This window comes from Felis catus, chromosome B2 (genome assembly GCF_018350175.1).
Source record: "Felis catus isolate Fca126 chromosome B2, F.catus_Fca126_mat1.0, whole genome shotgun sequence".
NCBI lineage: Eukaryota > Metazoa > Chordata > Mammalia > Carnivora > Felidae > Felis > Felis catus.
In genome coordinates this window covers 52,011,243-52,031,142 of record NC_058372.1, presented here as the reverse complement: position 1 = coordinate 52,031,142, position 19,900 = coordinate 52,011,243, and positions in this window count along the sequence as shown.

Here is a 19,900-nt window from a genome sequence, read left to right as displayed (position 1 = left end):
ATGTGTTATATGCTAATATTTTCTTCCAGTGTGTAGTTTGTCTTTTCATCCTGTTAATAGGATCTTTCACATATCAAAAGTTCAGTAATGTCTACTTTATCACTTTTTCCTTTTCTGTATTATGATTTTACAGTCTGACAACTCTGCTTCCCTAGATCCCCTCAAGTTCCTTCTGTTAGTTTTTTTTTCTAAAAGTTTCATAGTTTTGTGTTTTATATGTAAGTTCATGATCCATTTTGAGTTAATTTTTTTTAGAAGATGTGAGTTTAGGTCAATTCCATCATTTTGCCTAGGAATGTCCAATTACCCCATCACGATTTATTGAAAATGCTATGTTTCCTCCATTGGATTGCTATAAAATCACCAAAATAATGATTTCCACGTTGATCAATACAATGGACATCTTTTGATCTTCATCTACCTTTCAGGTGCATTTGACAGGATTCGTCTTGTCCTTCCTGCAATACTCTGTCCCTTTTTCTTCCATTAGTCCTGTCACCCTCTGTAGATTTTACTTGGATGTCTCTATTTTTTCAACCTGTTTCCAGTTTACCTTCCTTTGCTTGTTCTTTAAATATTGAGTTTCTCCCTCTCTACATGATCAAACACGTGGCTTCAACTACCATCTGAATACTGATGCTGTGGAAAAACTTTTACTTCTTACAACCCTCTGCTCTAGTCACCCTGTCTTGTTGTTTTTTAAAGATGTCAACCTCTTTCTTGCTTCCCTGTTTTTGCACTTTGTGTTCCTCTGTCTGGGATTCACTTTTAGCAGAGTCCTCATTGCACTGCCTCATTTCTTTTTTCTTTCTTTCTTTTTTTTAATGTTTATTTATTTGAGAGAAAGACAGAGAGAGAGAGAGTGCAAAGGAGCAGGGGAGAGGCAGAGAGAGAGGGAGATAGAGATTGTGAAGGGGGCTCTGTACTGACAACAAAGAGCCCCATGCAGGGCTCAACCTCATGAACCGGGATATCATGACCAGAACCAAGGTTGGACACTTAACTGACAGAGCCACCCAGGTGCCCCTGTCTCATTTCACTCAAATATTCTCTACAATATCACTTGCTCATCGATGCCTTGCTTGATTAGCTCTTTTATAGAATACCTGCCCTTAACCTTGTTGCTCTGCTTCCTTTATTTTTCTTCACAGCAGTTTTCTCTCCTGCTTTATTATAGATTTGCTTGTCTGTCTAGACCTCATGATGAGAGGGAGACTGTTGCCTTGTTCAGCAGTGTGTTTCCAGTGCCTGACACATAGTAGGCACTCAGTAAATATTTGTGGACTAAGTACTTGTGACATTGCAGAAAAATATGAGCACTGACATCTGTAGACAGACCCTGGATATGTTTCTTCATGCCCAAGTCGACCTGAATAAATTTCTTATTTTCGTATTTCACATCTGCAACAGAGTTACTATGAAGAATAAATGAAATGACTCCTGGCAGAACTGAGTGCCTAATATTCAGTAAGCACATAATAATCTTTTTTTTTCTTCTTCTTACTGAAAAAAAAATCTTTCGTAACCTCCTTCTATTAACAGTGAAGGTTATTGGTCCATTTCTCACCAAAAACATCTTAGCTTTGATTAATAGGGGTATATAGCTGTGTCAACTACACACTTTTATTTAATATTCTTCCTAAGCTTCTTAATGTTGTCAGTCTGTGCAACTATGAGGATGTAGAGAACTGTCTGGAATAATCCTTTTTAAAATTATCCTAATCCTTCCTTTTTTTAATGTTTATTTTTGAGAGAGAGTGCATGCAGGGGAAAGGCAGAAAGATAGGGGGACAGAAGACCCAGAGCGGGCTCTGTGCTGACAGCAGAGAGCCCAATGTGGGGCTTGATCTCCAGAACCATGAGATCATGACCTGAGCTAAAGTCGGATGCATAAATGGCCCACCTGGGTGCCCCCCTAATCCTTCCTTTTCAAACCAGGTATTGGGGCATCTGGGTGGCTCAGTCGGTTGAGAGTCTAACTTTGGCTCAGGTCATGATTTGCTGTTCATGAGTTCGAGCCCCATGTTGGGCTCTGTGCTGACAGCTCAGAGCCTGGAGCCTGCTTCCGATTCTGTGTCTCGCTCTCTATCTGCCCCTCCCCTGCTCATGCTCTGTCTCTGTCTCAAAAATAAATAAAACATTAAAAAAAATTTTAATAATAAAAAAAAAGAGTACTCCAGGTATTGATTCTGGTATTCAGGCAGATTATCCGTGCCCTTTAGAATTTTAGCATTAACTAGTACATTTTTTGACCCTTCATTTTTTGAGATTGAAGCTTTCTGATCCTTTTGGTCCCCTTAGCTCATATTATTTGTCCTTCTCTAGAAGTTATCTTCTTTCCGCTTTGATATATCTTTCTGGTATTGTGACTGGAACTGCATGGAGCTTTCTGGTATAAAAGCTTTTGTTTATATCAGTTATTCTCAAATGATAGTAGGGTGGGAGTGAGAGAAACAGCAGGGTATGGTTTTTATTTTCTAAAAAACTTGTTATAAATATGACCTCCTTCTATACCCCCACTTCTACTTCCTTCTCTTTGAGAATACCTGTTATTGAAATAAAGGATTTTTTTCTCCTTCTGGGTTATTTTCATGTCCCTTATCTGACAAATACATTGAGCTGAAGCAGGCTATTGCTTCACTGTCTTTCATTTCACTTTCCCCAGATGACAATGGGGAGCTCAGGGCTTCCATCAAACACATAGGGTGCGGATTAGGCTCCTCATTGTAAAATTGTCTATTTTTCTGTCCCACAGAAAAATATTTAGTGTCTCACAGTCACATAATATCTCTCCACTGTGGAAATAGAGATCAGGACCAAGCCTATCGGCACTGATAGATGAATCCCTCTGATCTTTGCAAATGCTATCATTTAGTTATCTTAACATTATGGTTTAATAGTGGCTCTCCAATTTATTCCAGTTCAAGTGCAAATTGATATAGGTTTATATTAAAAATCTTCCACACCTAATTAGTCCCTTATTCTGTTCCAGATTATTTTGTGCTCTAGGTAAACAAGATTAGTATTTGCTCATGAATGACACAATATCCTCCTCCCTTTTTATACCTTTATATTGGTTTTGCCAGACATCTGTATTATTTTCCTTTTTCTTTACTAATTAGGGTTATCTTCAACCTTTAAAGACCCAACTCAAGTGCTACCACCTCTAAATACTTCTGCTTATTTTAACCTATTTCATTGCTTTGTAATTCTTTTCTGATATTTGTTTAATCCACATATAAGGTTTTAGATGGCTCCTCTATTAAATTCTAAGCTTCTTGAGAAAATAGATATACAGTGTTTGTGTGGTAGATATTTGTTGAATGAGTAAATGAAACAACCCTTAGAGTTGGAATTCATTGTGTTAAAGAAATAAGGGAATAAAATAATCAGGTGGCTTGATAATCATTTTTGATGAAACACCTATTTGACATTTGGTACATGGACATCATGCTTACTGCCATTGAGCACAAGGTGGAGGGTGTGGTTGGTAAGTTGTCTACTGGCCTTGGCAGGAACCCCTATCTATATAAACTTTACAAAAGGAAATATGTTCTCTAAGCATGGCCAGTAATTTTAATCATTTTTTTTCACTTTCCATGGACATTTTCCACTTCCTCAGATATATTCATGCAGAAATACAGCTCTCCACACCTTGCCACTAGTATTTCAATAAGTAACTTTTAATATAGACTATTAAAAATAATTTACAGTTTAGGTCATCTCACAAGTATTCCCTAGAGACTGTAATCCTTCCTGTTAGTAGGATAAAATCAATAGAAATATTAACATCATAATCTTTCATTCTGGAGGCCTCTCCTCTCGGTAATATGAAAACTTTCCATTGAAATTGAAAGTTATTTTAAGAAAAGTAGAGAAACTCTTCTTCAAAAGTAGAGAAACTGTTCGGAAAGGATATTAAAAGAAAATATCCCAGCAGAGATATTTTGGCTATTTTTAGTGAAAAATAAAATATTAAGTGAGAAGGTGAAATTTCCTGACAACAAAAGTACTTCAGTATAAAAATTCTCCTTAAATTTATAGCACATTATAGTGTCTAAAGCACTTTCACAATTATTATTTCATTCAAGTCTCAAGAAACCCTAGAAGGCAGGTAGGAAAATTATTGTCCTCACTTTGCAGCTGAGGAAAATGAAGTTAGGAAATGTTTAACTAATTTTCAAATGCCAGACGGTCACTTAGTGGCAGATTACACTTCAGTAGGAAGGATTATTTATAGATACTCCCCAAACATTAAAAATACTACCTGCGATCCTTGAAGTTGTGTAAGCTTTCTCTACCCTGTCTCCTCAGATATAACACTGAGTGATTCTCTTCCTTTGGCAGGCTAACCAATAAGTCCTGTGTGAGAGGGAACTTCCAGGGGTCTATAGACTCCCCCAACCCAAAGAATTGGCTGGGTAGTCATTCTCAGATTAATGAAAACTATCACTTTCTGGTAATATCATTCAATGAGCAGCTATATGTTCTTATAACCCATACCCCAGTTCTGCAGATCTGTCATTCACACTTGGTCATCCCTTCAGGGGACAACCATGGGACCACATTCTCTTTTATGTTGGTAATATATAATAATATATTCAGTGAATTATTTATTGAGAGAAAAATCTAATAGTGTATAATCACCTTGAAGTCTAGATTACATCTGTTACATCAATTTCGTTAAGAGTCTCAGATATTAGTCCCAGCTCTGCCACCAAGTTTTCTGGGCTTTATTTTTCTCATGTCTAAAATGAAGAGTTTGACCCTACCAATAATTATGGAACCTTGCTGTTTCTAACTGTTTTAGAAATATTATATCATGGGTTATCCGTAATAATTCTATGAGGTAAATGAAATTTATTACAAATTGCACTTGACAGAAAAGAAACATTAAACTTCGAGACGTTATGTGGCTATCCAAGGCCACGCAACTGATAAATGGAGACCCAGGGCAAAACCGGAGATTTCTAACACATATTTCTAACTCTAAAAATCCCAATCTATTCCACTTTGCAGTTTTCTATCAATGCACTTACATAAAATATGATACCTTCTACCCTCTTTAGAAACATTAGCTAATCAAAAGGCCACAACTTACAGTGTATTAACTGAATACACTGTTGAACCAAGGATTTCCATTTTTCTCACGTGTTGTCCTTGGAGCATATTTTCAAGTACATATACAACTGCCTGGCAGCATCTGGACAAGGAAAGTAAGCTCCCTGTGAACTGGATAAAGCATTCCAGGAGAGAAGAATCACTTGATGCAACTGAGGAAGGACGGGTCCTGATGAATTGGAGATAAAACTCTTAACATGCCTTTGCAGATCTCCTCTAATAACGCTCATCTTGAAAAGTAATTACTTGCCCTGAAAGGAATGAGTCCACATGGTCCAAAAGCCTCTGGGTCAAGAATCTCTCATGTAAATACTTGTTTAAACCATTTTACAAATAGGCATTATTTGTTCGGTGTCATGTAATTCTCTCCTGAGGTCACTGTTCATCATAAGTGGTATGTTGGGATTGGCGAACACTGCTAAGACAGCTCACAACTATTAAGCCTGAGGTAGGTGGACAGTGTGTGTTCTGACTTAAGTCAGTGGGAATGAAAAGTGTTACAGTTCAGCAGATGTTTTTTCAGCAGAACGTTTTGCTCAGGCAAAATGCTACAGCTCATTTTGTTTGTGTGTTTGAAGGGCAAGTGTCCATAACTGGTAGAAATACTTTTCTGACAATCAGGGATGAAAGTTTAAAAATCATATGCATGTGGAAACTCAAAAGTGCTGAAAGAGGTCCCCTATGAATTTGGTTGAAGACACCTCAGCAGGGAGAGTAATGGAGGCTCAGCCACAGCTATACATGCTGGGTTTGTGTTATGGAAAAAGAACTTCAGCCTTCAATACATCAATTTTGTGCCAGCCACAATCACCCTACTCAGCTTGTGAAAAGCAGAGTTTTGATTCCAGGGATGCAAAAAAGCTTTTGAAGGAGTTTAATGTAGTTGCTGCTTTCTATTAGTATGCTAAGTTCAGTTTGGTACTGAGCGGAAAGGAGAAAAGGCACAATTGTACGGTGAATTGATAACGTGCTATAGTTTCACTTACTCATAAAAGAATAATAGGACCCTTTGTCATCCATATATGAAAGTTACTTGTTCCTAGCATTAGATTGGCAGACAATCCTGTGATGAAACTATCTGACAAATATCAATTCAAAGCAAAGATACACAGGAGATAAGAATGTTCAACGGTGGAGAATCTTCTTCCTTAAAAAATGTTTAGAACTCTGCATGACCTAAAAATGTTGTCCTTTAAAAATTCCCATTCCTAAATTTCCAAAACACTTTGGAGAAAATATGTTTAGTTTTCCTAAATTTATGGAACTACTGACATTAACATGAAACCATATTCTATAAATGATGGTCTTTTAAAAAGAGGCAGACATTTGTAATGGGTTGTTGTGCAAGAATCCTTGAACTAAAACTCAATGAAATTGGCACGTCTCCCTCATTTCTTTTGAAGCAGGCCAGAAAGGCAAGCTGCAATGCTACACGTCTCTCTTGGCTTCAGACTCTAGAAATCATCATCAAAACCACACCCAGGTCACTTGTTCAGTCATGTAGAGAAGAACTTGAAAAGAGAAAAGAAAATCTTGGCTCCCATATTGTGCTCCAATGACCAGGAGAGTGGATTCCCAAATCCCACTTAAGTAGGTTATGATCACACGAACTCCACATACTCTCCATCAGGTAGACCAAACTTTCCTAAGACTGGATTTGAAGTTCTGACCCCTCTTTCCCACAAGGAGACAGATAAGGTGTTGCTGTTTTTGTTTGCTTTCGTTTTTGTTTTGGCAGTAATGCCAACAAAACCCGGGTAGAGTAGGTGGGGCAATTCAGATGATAACTCCTCTCAGAAATTCATCCACCTGCAGAGATCCTTTCTAATTGTATCACTGTTGCCCACACTTCCATGCTTAAGTAATGCAGTATTGAATTTATGGAAATGACTTTCAATCCTTAACCATTTAGCAGGTTTTTGTTGACTCATTCTCATTCTTACAAAATGCCTGATCTGTATTCTGGATTTACCTTTGGGGAAGCCAGAAAAAGAGAAGGCACTTTCTCCCTTTATACCTTATCCCACTTACAGACAGGAATGATGGTGAATTTTTTTCTACTAGTGCCTCAGAGCATGTAGATATCTGAGTAAGGACCAAGACAAAGGAGATGGCATCATATTGGAAAAGCAGTAAAGGCAACAGTATGACTTAATAAGAAAATGTCAAACTTAGAGGTAGATGTTGACGGTAAGCATCTAGGACAACTCACTACTAGTGCTGTGGCTTTCTGTTACTAACCTTTTAAGCCTTTACTTATTCATCTGAAAGATGTAATTAATACATGTGCCTTGCTGTGTTACTGTGAGAAGTAGACATTATATATATTGAGTACCAAATATAGTGCCAGACATTACAGGTATTCAGTAAATTGTGATTACTTTCTACTTTAGTCTCAGATTGCTTGTAAAAATATTCTCACAGATAATACATAATGATCATGGATAATCTTTATTGAGCTCTTCATATAAGAAGAGCAATGTGGAAAATACATGCTTTGTCTCATTTAATTCTTGCCATATGGCCTGAATATGTGATATTATTATTCCAAATTTACATACATAAAAATTAGGACCCGTCCAGGTCAAGTAATTTGTCCATGGTCAAATAATTGAAAACAGATGAGTGAGAATTCAAACCCAAGTCTGACTCCAAATCTCATGCTATCTACTAGTAATCCTATAAGGGCTTTGTGGTTAAGTGCAACCCAAGATACATGCTAAATTTTAGCTACCTATCCCCACTAAGTAATAGAGTAAAACCAAGCATTCAGTGTGCATTTGTTGATGGTGATCATTGATAATTTCAAAATGAAGATTAAAAGAGGCAAATCATAGAGAGGTGAGAAATGACAATATGAGTAACAGTCTATCATGGCACTTTTGTTACCCTACAAAACCCTAGTTCTGTCTGATGTCCTCCTCTTCCGGCCTCAGAGAGACCTACTTTTGTCCTACTTCTACTCAGTTATAGTCTAGAATTTTCCCTAAGTTTTATACTGTGCCCCAAGTAGTCACTCTTTTTGGTTCTCATAAGATTTATGTTTCTACAGGATCCAGTCCCATATAATCATATCTATCACCTAGCACAGTAGTTTGAGTTTCTGAGCCAGTTTTATCTTCATAGCAGGTAAGGTATTCTTGGGCTTTGAGGCATCATTCTGTAAGATCAGGCTTGCAACTCAAGATTTGGTATCCTATCTGCCTCGTAAGCCTTGAGAAAATGAGATTCCACTGAAATTTAGTCTTTTCAAAAACTTACAGAATCTTCCAAATTCTTATTTTGGGTCTACTGTCATCATTTTCCTTTTTCCATTTAGATCCTGTTCTGAATACAGCATTTCTCCAGGCATGGATGGGCTAGGGCCTTGTTAAAATGCAAGGAATCTTCTACATAATCAGAGTTTATGGGAACACCACCAAGGAATATGAATTTAAACAAATTCACCCAGGTAATTCTTATGTGTACTATACCTTGAAACACTATTTCAGATCCACAATTTCATTGTTTATCTAACATTGAACATGGCCACTATCTAGAGTCTCCCTCTGCTGGGGTCCGTCAGCAGTGATCCCTTGGATTCCATTTCTGGATACTCATCAGAATCAATCCCAAATCAGCCATACCTCTGAGTAATCTATTGTTCACTGTCCCTCCCACTGTCCCTCCTGTCACCCACTGTCCCTCCTGGGCTAGTGCTGCCTTCTCCTTTCTTCCCACTCATCTATACCATCAAAGCCTCTGTGGGTCCAAGTTTGAAACTCATGTGTAACTCGTGATGCTGTTTTCCTCAACCTACACCTCCACTTTTTTTTTCTTTTCTATTCTCCTCTTTCTCTTGCTATTCTAATGTTTGAATTCTGTCTGTCTCTTGAATCTATCGTTCAGTTGTCAGCAGCCAGACTTTGTAGTGCAGTGCTGCTCATTACCAAAAGAAACGCATGATGACATTCCAATATTTCCACAGGGAAATTCACAACCAGTTCAGAAGTGTAGACAACAAACAAGATAGAGAATTTTCTTCATTTCTATCACAAATAAATCACATGTAGGAGAGGATATCAGAGTGTAGTGAAGTGTAATGTAACTCGTTATAGCTATTTGGATCTTGATGTTATTTACCTTTTGGTGCAAAACCAGCTTGTTTCTCAAATGCAGGTTATAACCAATTGATAGTTTATGAAATCAGTTTAAAGGCCTCTAGCAGCACTGGAAAAAAACCAGGATAAACAAGAAATATCAGACTTTATCACATGTAGTAAGAATGTGTATTCCGTAATGAGAATATTTTCATGAATATGCATGTATTTGTGTGACTATTTGGCCATGATGAAATGTATTTTAATTTTTAGCTGAGATCCATGGTTATCAAAATGAAACAAAAGAAAGTTACTTCTCTACATTTCAGAAAATTAAAATGGCCTTCTGTATGCTGTGGGTTCAGAGTGTCTGTTTCTGTGAAAGTTATCTTTTCAGAGATTCAGCCTTCTGTATTTTCTCTCCCAAATTAGGCTTGTGTTCTTCTTTGTCTTTGTAAATCCATCAGAGCTTAAACTCTCCATCCTGAAGGTATTTCATCTAACTTATTAGAAAATGTTGAGACATACTATGTTCAATCTATTATTCACTTAACTATGTCAGTCTCAGTTTTGTCAACCGTAAAACAGAGATCATCAAGACAAGGTTTTTGTAAAGATTCAATGAGATAACTTACTTAAAATACTGAGGATAAATGTTTAGCATAAGGAAGCCACCAATAATTGTCAGCCATTATTATTATTATCACATTCAATAACATAAGTCAGATACAATTAAATTTTTTTGTTTATTTTTGAGAGACAGAGAGAGATAGAGTGAGTGGGGGAGGGGCAGAGAGAGAGGGAGACACAGAATCCAAAGCAGTCTCCAGGCTCTGAGCTGTCAGCACAGAGCCCGACGCGGGGCTTGTACCCACACACCACGAGATCATGGCCTGAGCCAAAGTCGGACACTCAACCAACTGAGCCACCCAGGTGCCCCAGATACAATTTTTAAGAACAGATCAATGCAAATAGGAAAAAAAGAAGGCATTCAGCACTCAGATTTTAGAATCTAAAACTGGTGTCAATTTTTTCAAAAATTTTCAGAAAGTTTGGGTCCTATGGAGCGTCAGAGGAAATGTCAAGGAAAGAAGGTCTCTGTTTATGCCCTTACCAAATTGTTTAAGACCAATTAGCTACTGAGTGTCAGCCAAAACAAACAGTGACATCCCCTGAGATCTAAGAACACCCTATCCTATAAATTGAATATTTGAGGTTATTCTTCTTCTGACAACCCTGAAACAGAGAGGGGATGAAAGAAAGAGGCAATCTTACAACCTCTTAAAACTGACTTTTCTTCGGGGCGCCTGGGTGGCGCAGTCGGTTAAGCGTCCGACTTCAGCCAGGTCACGATCTCGCGGTCCGTGAGTTCCAGCCCCGCGTCAGGCTCTGGGCTGATGGCTCAGAGCCTGGAGCCTGTTTCCGATTCTGTGTCTCCCTCTCTCTCTGCCCCTCCCCTGTTCATGCTCTGTCTCTCTCTGTCCCAAAAATAAATAAACGTTGAAAAAAAAATTAAAAAAAAAACTGACTTTTCTTCATTAGTCTATTGTTTCTGTCTGTGCATCTTTCTTCTCCTTTCACCCTGTGTGTAAAGAACAAGTCAGTCTTCATGCAAAGGCACAAGTCAATGTGTGTCTTCAGCTACCAATGTCCATGTTTGTTTGCTATAACTTGATCTTTGTATTCAAGTGCTATGAAACACCATCAGAGCAATTAATCTTTGAGTATATAGTAATGGTATGAATGTAAACAGCCATTCCCCTCTACTGCTCTGTGTTCATTATCATATGTTTCCTGGATGTGTAAGGCCTGGGAAAGTCTGGTGTTACTCTCACAGCTTGGCCTCTTGGAGATGACATTATTTTAGAGTAGGTCATTTATATTGGTTAATATTTAGAGAGTTTAAGAAAGTAGATTTCAATATTGTCTATGAAAGCCAAGTTGATTGACAGCTTTTGATTGCCCAGTGGTAGGCTTATTAAACAATTATCTCATTGTGTTCTCAATAAGGCCATTAAACGGCCCAGGCTTGTCCTAGTCAGTTGGGAATCTCCCTGAAAACATTCTGCTGATTGGACCATTCAAGTGTAGAAAGAGGAAAGGAATGATTGTTTTATAATCAGTTGGGCTCAGTTTAATTAAATATTAGCTGTGGAATGAAGGTAGAGGGAGACAGCAGAGTTGTAAGAAAGAAAGAGTTTAGAAGAAATGCATTACCTCAAGGAATGTGAGAAGATAGCTCAATTCTGTCAACTTAAAAGCAGTTCTAGCAGTGTTCCTACTATGTGCATATGGAATAATGCTAGAAAGCATAACAGAGAGATACAGAGAGATACAGACATCCAAACAAAGGGAAATGTGGGAGATGTGAGTGGATAATGTAAGTTACAAAAGAATTCATGGGCACAACATCATTGGTTAAAACAGTACATTAGGAGAAACTGATAAATATGGTGGTTGTAGAACATGGTGTTCTATTCCAAATGAATAGGTAGTTTTTGACGGATATTTAATACCATAAAGCAATTAGAAATGTATATGTTTTGTGATTTGTTTTTTAAAGGAATAGTAGGATAACAGGATGTCTCAGGATTTCTTTTTTCTTTTAATTCTCTTTTACTATAAATAGGCTCTACCCCCAACATGGGGCTCAAACTCATGACTCTGAGATCCAGGGTCACACACTCTACCAACTGAGCCAGTCAGGTATTCCTGTTTTGGAGTTTCTTCTAGGGACCTTATGCGGCCAAGACTGACCAGTTATAAATTACTAAGAGTGCCATCTGGTGTTAGAATGTTGACACTGCAGCCATGTGTGGCATGTGTACAGGTTCTCTGCACACCCTCCTACATTAAGCCAATGAGCTAACCCAAGGGAACAATTGTGGGAAGGTTATAAATATAAGGTTACACACAATGGGGTGTGCTTTGGTGGTGGGGGGGGGTTATTCAGGATAAATGATGTTGCCTGGGATTTGCAGAGCAATTTCTTTACTTCTCTCTTGGTTACTATGTTAAGCTACAGATGATTCTGGGTTGAGACACAGCCACCCAGAAATAAACAAAAGTATAACAATTAGATGAAGACATAAACATGTTCTAAGTCATTCATCTGAGGTTCGTAGATACTAGCCAATGTGTATTCTTTATTTATTCTCAGAATTATAAACACAATCTGAAATTATTTTAACACTAATGTAGTTTTGTGCTGTAGTCTAGTGAAAAAAAAAATGTGGAGACTATGACTGTACCGGACGAAGCAATGTGATCTCAATGCGAAAGATATTAATAAATAAAAGGAACAGTCAAGGCTTAAAAATATTTCAGCTAATGAAATGATTATAATCTTGAGTAAGCATCTCTTCTTAACAATTTAGGAATAGTGCATTACTATTACAAACTATGAGCACTGTAGAACCAAGGAACCAGGAAATGCAGACTGTTTATGTACAAGAATCAAGAGACATTTTGTCCTCCACTTAGTCACATTACTTTTTCCTGTAAAATGGCAACTAAGTTTATGAAATACACGGAACTGGAAATTTTCCGAATTTTCAACTGGACTGTGATACACGAGGCTCCTTGTACACAGAGGCTATATGTTGCTATTCACTCCATTACCCCTATGCATTGTATTTGCTCTTCTGTTCTTCCCAGTCACAGGACCGCTTCTAGGCCTGAAAACATCAGCTTGTTTTGTATTCCTAGAGGCTGAAAGAGGAGGGAACAGGCTGTCCAGCTAGAGAGATGGGTAAAGAGCCTTTCCGTGGTGTAGAGAGTGAAGATGAGGACCTTAGCGCCAGTCCACACAGCTAGAGGGCAGCTGCGGAGAGTGAACTCAGGGACAGGAAGTGACAGACACAGCAGAAAAGGTATGTGAAGACAGAAGTGTGAGCAGGATGAGAAGAGAAAGCCGCTTGACTGAAGAAGCAGTGAGAGCAGCCAGCCAGAGAAGGGGAAGCATGAAGGAATGCGAGCCATATGCCTCCAAGAAAAGAACCCAGGGAAGGGCTCAGAGAAGGGAAGTGACAACAATATGTAAAGGGGAGAGCAAAGCCTTACTAGAAATGATCACTATTTGATGCTGAGTCATGGGGAAGAGTCTAATGTCTCTCAACGCATCCTTTCAAAGGACGATAGACAAGGAATGACAGTGATGGAAGCAGTAAATGAAGACACCTGATCATCCCCATGCAGAGATGTGGCTCGCTCTCTGAAGGATTTCTGGCTTAAATCTAGTTCACATGAATTGGGTCGGTTTTAAATTTACTAACACTTTTGATGTTTAGTATGTTGTGATGATTATATAAATACATTTGTATGGGATGTTTTCAGTTCTTAAAATTTTTTACCACAATTGTTTAGGATGTGCACTTAAATAATTGTTCTTTTCAAACAAATTCTTTTTTTTTCCCCCTTACAACTCTCTCTGTCAGACTTCAAGTATTGAAAACTCAAATGCCCCAGGGGTGAGGTAGGCTGTGCAATGGCATGCAGTGGCTGGGGTAAAAATGTTGGCAAGATAGGGGTGTGTATCTAACTGAAGAGTTGACTCCCTGCTAAAGGTACTCATATGAATTGAAAACAGATTTCTACAAACAAAATGGCAGCAACAAAAACCCACTGTGCTGGCCAAACAAACCGGAAGAGCAGCCTGCTTGGCTAGTGAACTGCCCTCCAGTAACCCCCTGCTCTGACCTGACTCCTGCATGTTCAAGCCTACGTCGCTCTGTTTGCTGAGCACCACCAATGCTGACCTAGTTTATCAGTAACCCTACCTACCTGGTGCAGAGTGTTGAGGTGAATTGGCAACCTGACCAGGAAGAAACAGTGTTAGAGCAACTTCCATGCTTCCAGGCATGCCCAAACATAAGCTGAAATCACAAGCGTGTTTATGCAAACTTATTTCACTTATACATATACATTTGAATGCAGAGTTGAGACTTCTCTTCCAAGCATCTACTTAGTAGCCTATTAAAAAAAAAAACTAAATAAAGATGAACATGGCACCTCTAATTCCACTAACATTCTCGGGCTGTAACCTTTTCATTCTCATTTCATGGAACTGCGACATCAAGTTTATTAGTAGCAAAAAATAACCATCAAGACTAAATGACCTCTCATTATAATAGAGCTATCTGCTCTCTGTAGCACATTTGTTTTTCCATTTCATATGCTGATCGGGGAAAATAAAGATATAAATAAAATCCAAGTTTCAAAATAATGCCTGAAAAATCAACTTCTGAGCAAATGAACTGGCCATCATGCAACAAAGAACAAGAGAAAGTCAAGTTTAGAGAAGAAAGTTCCAGAAAGCATAGTACTAGAAACTGAGACAGCAGAGATGACACATTTGAGTTTGATTTTATGCCCTTTGGTTTCCCAAGTAAGGAATTGTTGCAGTTGTTAGCTCATGGCTGTTTTTTATCCCTGTACGGCTGTATGAGACCAGTTTAGAGCAATGTTCTTAGCTTAGAATAATTTGAGATGAACTTTTTATTTTTATCAACTTTTACAAAGAAGATTGCGCGCTCGCACACACAAACACACACACACGTTGCAATGTATAGCAGGAATTACTTTTGTGCTTCACCATAATTTTAATAAGAAGATTTGTAATGCAATACAAGTACTGCCTACCCTGAATTCTAGTAGGTATGTACAGCTTCTTTTGAATGGAGAACATTTAATCATGTTATTCTTTACCCCAGTGTTGACTTTGAAGGCTTAATTAACAAATATGGTAAAATTTTAATACAGCAAAGAGTATCTCTCCTCAACTATTGCAAAACAAAACACACACAAAAAAACCATCGCCTTAGCTTGCCAGTTGTATTCAAGTAGTTAATTACACAGAGTTCCAACTGATCAGTGCTAACAGAACTTTGTTAGGATGGAAATGTTCTCTATTTGTGCTGTCTAATATGGTAGCCCTCAGCCACATATCACTACTGAACTCTTAAATGCATCTACTGTGGTGGAGGAATTAACTTTTATTTAATTTTAATTAATTTACACTTAAATTTGAATAGTCAAAGGTGACTAGTAGTTATATTGGACAGTATAGCACCAGCTTAGAAGCATAGTGAAGGATAAGCCTTTGTTCATTCTTGAATCTCCCATTTATTTGTTTCATAGTAAGTGCCTGAGACATATGGCTTACACTATAAAATGAATTATGGAAAAACTGCCACTTGCTCTTATTATTTCCTAGATTTTTGGTCTTTCAGCTATACCTCTCAACATCCAGGATGGATATTATAACAATTGTTAAGTACAGAGAATTTGCACTGCACAGAGTTGGTTTCAGAAAGCATAGTCACATACTATATGTTTTACCAGTTAGTTAGAAGAATTTTGATTGGCTTATCAGCAAAATGTATAAACCAAGGTTTTAGCTACTGTAGTGTTGTTAAGAGGGGTGAGACTGCTGGTAGGGAGTTTATGCCTGTCTTGTGCTCACTAAATATAGGGCTGTTATTCCTGAGTCAGCAGGCCCTACACTGCCACACAAACAGAACCTCCCACAGACATGCGTTTATTATGAATTGAGAGCTAAGTCAATGGAAACCACTGTAAATGTTCCAAGCAGACTAACAAAACGTGGAAAAGTTATAAGAAGCCTTCTGAAGACTGGGATTTACTTAGGGCCAATGTAGCCACTTAAATATTCAAAGGCTTAACACTTAAAGCAAAACATAAAAAGCTGTGTTTAATAGTTACTGTAACTTGTTTTGAAAGCTGTGTGAATAGCACTGGAAACAACCACAGCATAATTTGTTCCAAAAGTCAGTTCACATTTTTTCATAGGTAAAGCCTATTTACCCATTCTCGGTGCTTGGGGTGAGTCAAAAAAAGAACCTATAATTTGTGCTGATCACACAAATTGTTTTCTGCAACCTCGTGTCTACAGACAGAAAGTAAAGTGGTTGATTCTTACCTCTATTACCGTTCAGTCAACGGCCTTCCCTTTTTCTGCCCCCTTCAGTCATCCTACTGTAGAGGAGAACATCATTCACAGATGGGTGTGTGACAGCAGAGAGGCCAGACTTCCAGAACATTCCAGGGCATCTAGAAAGCTGAGAGGATATAGGCACTGAAAAGAAGAGGCAGAATAGTAGCTCCCCTCTTCCAGTCCCATTTTAAGTAGCTGCTTTTATGTACAGACTCACACGTGTGAATGTATGTTGACCATTATTTTTTTTCAAGCTCTAAGCCAAAATTAATTTCAGTCAAGGGCATGTAGTAATTTCCCTTAATCAAGGCAACATAGCAGTGTGGTTTTTAAATTTTTGATCAGGGCCGGGGGGTGGGGAGGGGGCGCCTGGGTGACTCATTCAGTTAAGCATCCGACTTCAGGTCAGGTCATGATCTTGTGGTTCATGAGTTCAAGCCCTGTGCCGGGCTTTGTGCTGACAGCTCAGAGGCTGGAGCCTGCTTCAGATTCTGTGACTCCCCTTCCTTCTGTCCCTCCCTGGTTTGCACTGTGTGTGTGTGTGTGTGTCACTCTCTCAAAAATAAATAAACATTAATAAAAATTTAAAAAATACACCTTTGATTGGAAAAAAAATATCAAGTAAGATATTGCTTCAGAACTTTAATTGATAAAACTGGTTTGAGTTCCCTAGGCAATTAATATCTTGATTTCAGAAGCATGACATATTTCTTTGTCTGTGGATGCCCATGGACGGGTGTTAGGACAGACAGGCATATGTTTGTAAAGTACTAATCCTCAAGGAATAATTGCTAAGCTGTAGTACCTCTGTTCTAGATCCTGATCTGTCATCAACTAAACATGTGACCCAAAGCAGCCTGCCTCTGACCCTTACGGTGCCTACTACTTAAAAATAGATTTGTGTGAGTATGTATACACATAAATTAATATATATATATATATATATATATATAATAAAACTGTTATAAAATGTTAGACGTCACACAAGAGAAGATGGTCCTCTTAAAAATATTTACTGCCATATTCTCATGGATGGAACTCTGTTCCGTGCAATCCCACATGTAAGTGCTTGGAGGTTACTTCCTTTCACTATAAGTCAGAGAAGTCAGTGTTTTGTCTTCCTTCTTGGAAAAGAATGTCTTTTGGTGCAATGCTATAGTTCTCTTATAGTGGCTAATTTGTGTTGAGCCAAACAAACTAATCAGGTGTTCCGGCTCTTATGGTCACAGCTCTGATCCAGGCAGCAGTATTAGAAACAACGTTGTAGTTTTGAGCCCCAGAACAACAAGGGGTCTAGTTTTACTTTCTTTCTGCCTCCAGCACCTTGGTATCCCTGGCAATGTCGGGCTCATAGTAGGAAATAATAAATGTTTATCAAGAAACGACCCAAAAATGAGTTAATAAATGCTCCTCTGTCAGTTTCCACATTTGAGTATTCATCAGAATCACCTGAAGGGCCTGTTGAACCACAGACTGCTGAGATCTGAGCCCCACCCTCAGAATTTCTGATTCAATATATCTAAGGTCAAGATGTGCATTTCTAGCGAGTGCCCAAGTGATGCTGGTGTCCCTGGTTCAAGAGCACACTTCTGAGAACCCCTGCTTGATGCAATGCTAATTGGCTGGAGAAGGGTCAATCTTTTACCTTTTTACCATCATACTATAGTTAGCTGAGTTAAAGTCTCATCATAGGTAGGACACAGGCTCAGGGTTTTTTTTCTCCCAGATGTATTGTATTGACGTGACATAAGGTTAACGAACAGAGTATTGAATTAAGGGCAGAAGTGGAGCAAACACAGGTTGGCATGAACAGAAAGACACAGGGAGGCACAGTTTTTGTATAATGAAGCTCAGTAGTGATCTGTTGAACAAACAGCGAGGAAGACAGTCAACAAGTATTGATTGAATGCTAGGATGTTGCACTGGTCTTTCAGTAAAGAGGTACAACCCGATCTTCAGCAAGTGTCACAAAACATTGCATACCCTGCCCCCTCCCACCCCCCAAGCAGTTGTACACATTGCCTTTTCTTTAGACAAGAGGAATATGTTAGTATCTATTACTAGAATCTGTTAATATCTGTGATTGTATTCAAATTGACATGGCAGAGAAATCCTATCAGATAATGAATTTGTGAAAGGAAGTTTGAGAACACCTGTGGAAATTCATTAGAACATCTGGCTTGAGCCCCATAAATTCACTGGACACCAGGGACAAGTTCAGATGGCAGAATTAAGTCCCAGTTACTTCACGGAAGTAACGTTTTAGGATGATCTGAGCCTCATTGTGAATTAATGATATGGTTTGACATTATTTCAGGAATAATGCCTAATAAGCCAAATGAAGAATAGATTATTTTAAGGTATTTTTCTTTTCCCTTTTTACATGAAAAGAAATTTTATTTTTAACAATACTACCTTTTAGATACTACCACAGGGCAATATTTATTTTTAAAATGATAGAAATATGTTTAAATCCCTTATTTTAGACCAGACCACTTTATAAACAAAATTTCATTCACTGAGCAAAAGCCAGACCATACATGTGGCATTAAGCAATAGTTGGACTGTGGCACTATATTTTTTTTTTGTCAGCTATATATATGTATCTAACTTCTCCTACTTTTTTGGCAAAATATCAGATATTATATTTGATTGTTTAATGGTTGGATAACAGGATGAAATGGAAGAGCCTCTTGATAATGGTCCTTAGCTTTTTGAATCTGTCCTAAAAGGACATCTTATCTATAGAACTGGAGATTTCACTAGATACTAACCACAGTTACACTTTACTGTTATCTGGGGCTGGGGAACATTTTATTTTTAAGCACAGATTCTAGGTTCCCTTTTCAGTCCTCCTAAATTAATATCAGCAGCAGCAGGAGCAAGTCTCAGGAATCTGGAATTTCTTTAAAGACCCCAGTAGGACAATTCTCTGCCCTGGATCACCTCTAGTCGCCAATTCGTCCTCCTATATAAAAAGGTTGGCTCCAATTATGTAAAAATGTACTTATTAACCATTTACTATGTCTGTAAAATTTTACCAGACCTGTAAAATTCAGTTGTTGAATTTAAGATGTTTTCATTTTGATCTTTTCTAACACATATAAAATAAATATATAAAGCTTAAATGATGTTTTTTTAATTTACTTATAAATGATACCGACTTCAGAACTTCATTCTGGATGGGATAACTAAGATATCTTTATAAAGGATGGATAGTATATACGTAAATATATAATATATAAAGAATAGATTGAGAAGACTATTTTAAAAAGCTAAAGAAGTAGCTATCAAAAACAAGAAAACTATGAAATCTTATATCATGAAAGCTAAGTGAAGGAAACTTCCAGAAGGAGAAAGTAATAAATACTGTTAAACACCAAAGTGAGGTCAAGGAGTATAAATCTGAGAGCTCTTTGAATTTGGCAAGAGAATGGGAGGGGAAAGAATTATAAGGTGGACCACATAACTTCCTAGAAGATTTTTCTCATCAAGTTATTACTGGAATTCAGAAAAGGGTAGGGAGCGTATAATGAGCAAGATTTTGGATCCATGGTTAGTCTAACCATCAGTGACCAGAGAGATAGATTGGTGCCTCTGTTTGCTGGGTTTATTAAGGGATAAATGCATGGGATCCTGACCAAAAGTTTAAGCTGTTGTCACATTCCACTGAACACAACAGAGAATGGATTAATTTGTTCAATAAATATTTATTGAGCACCTTACCATATGCCAGGAACCGGAG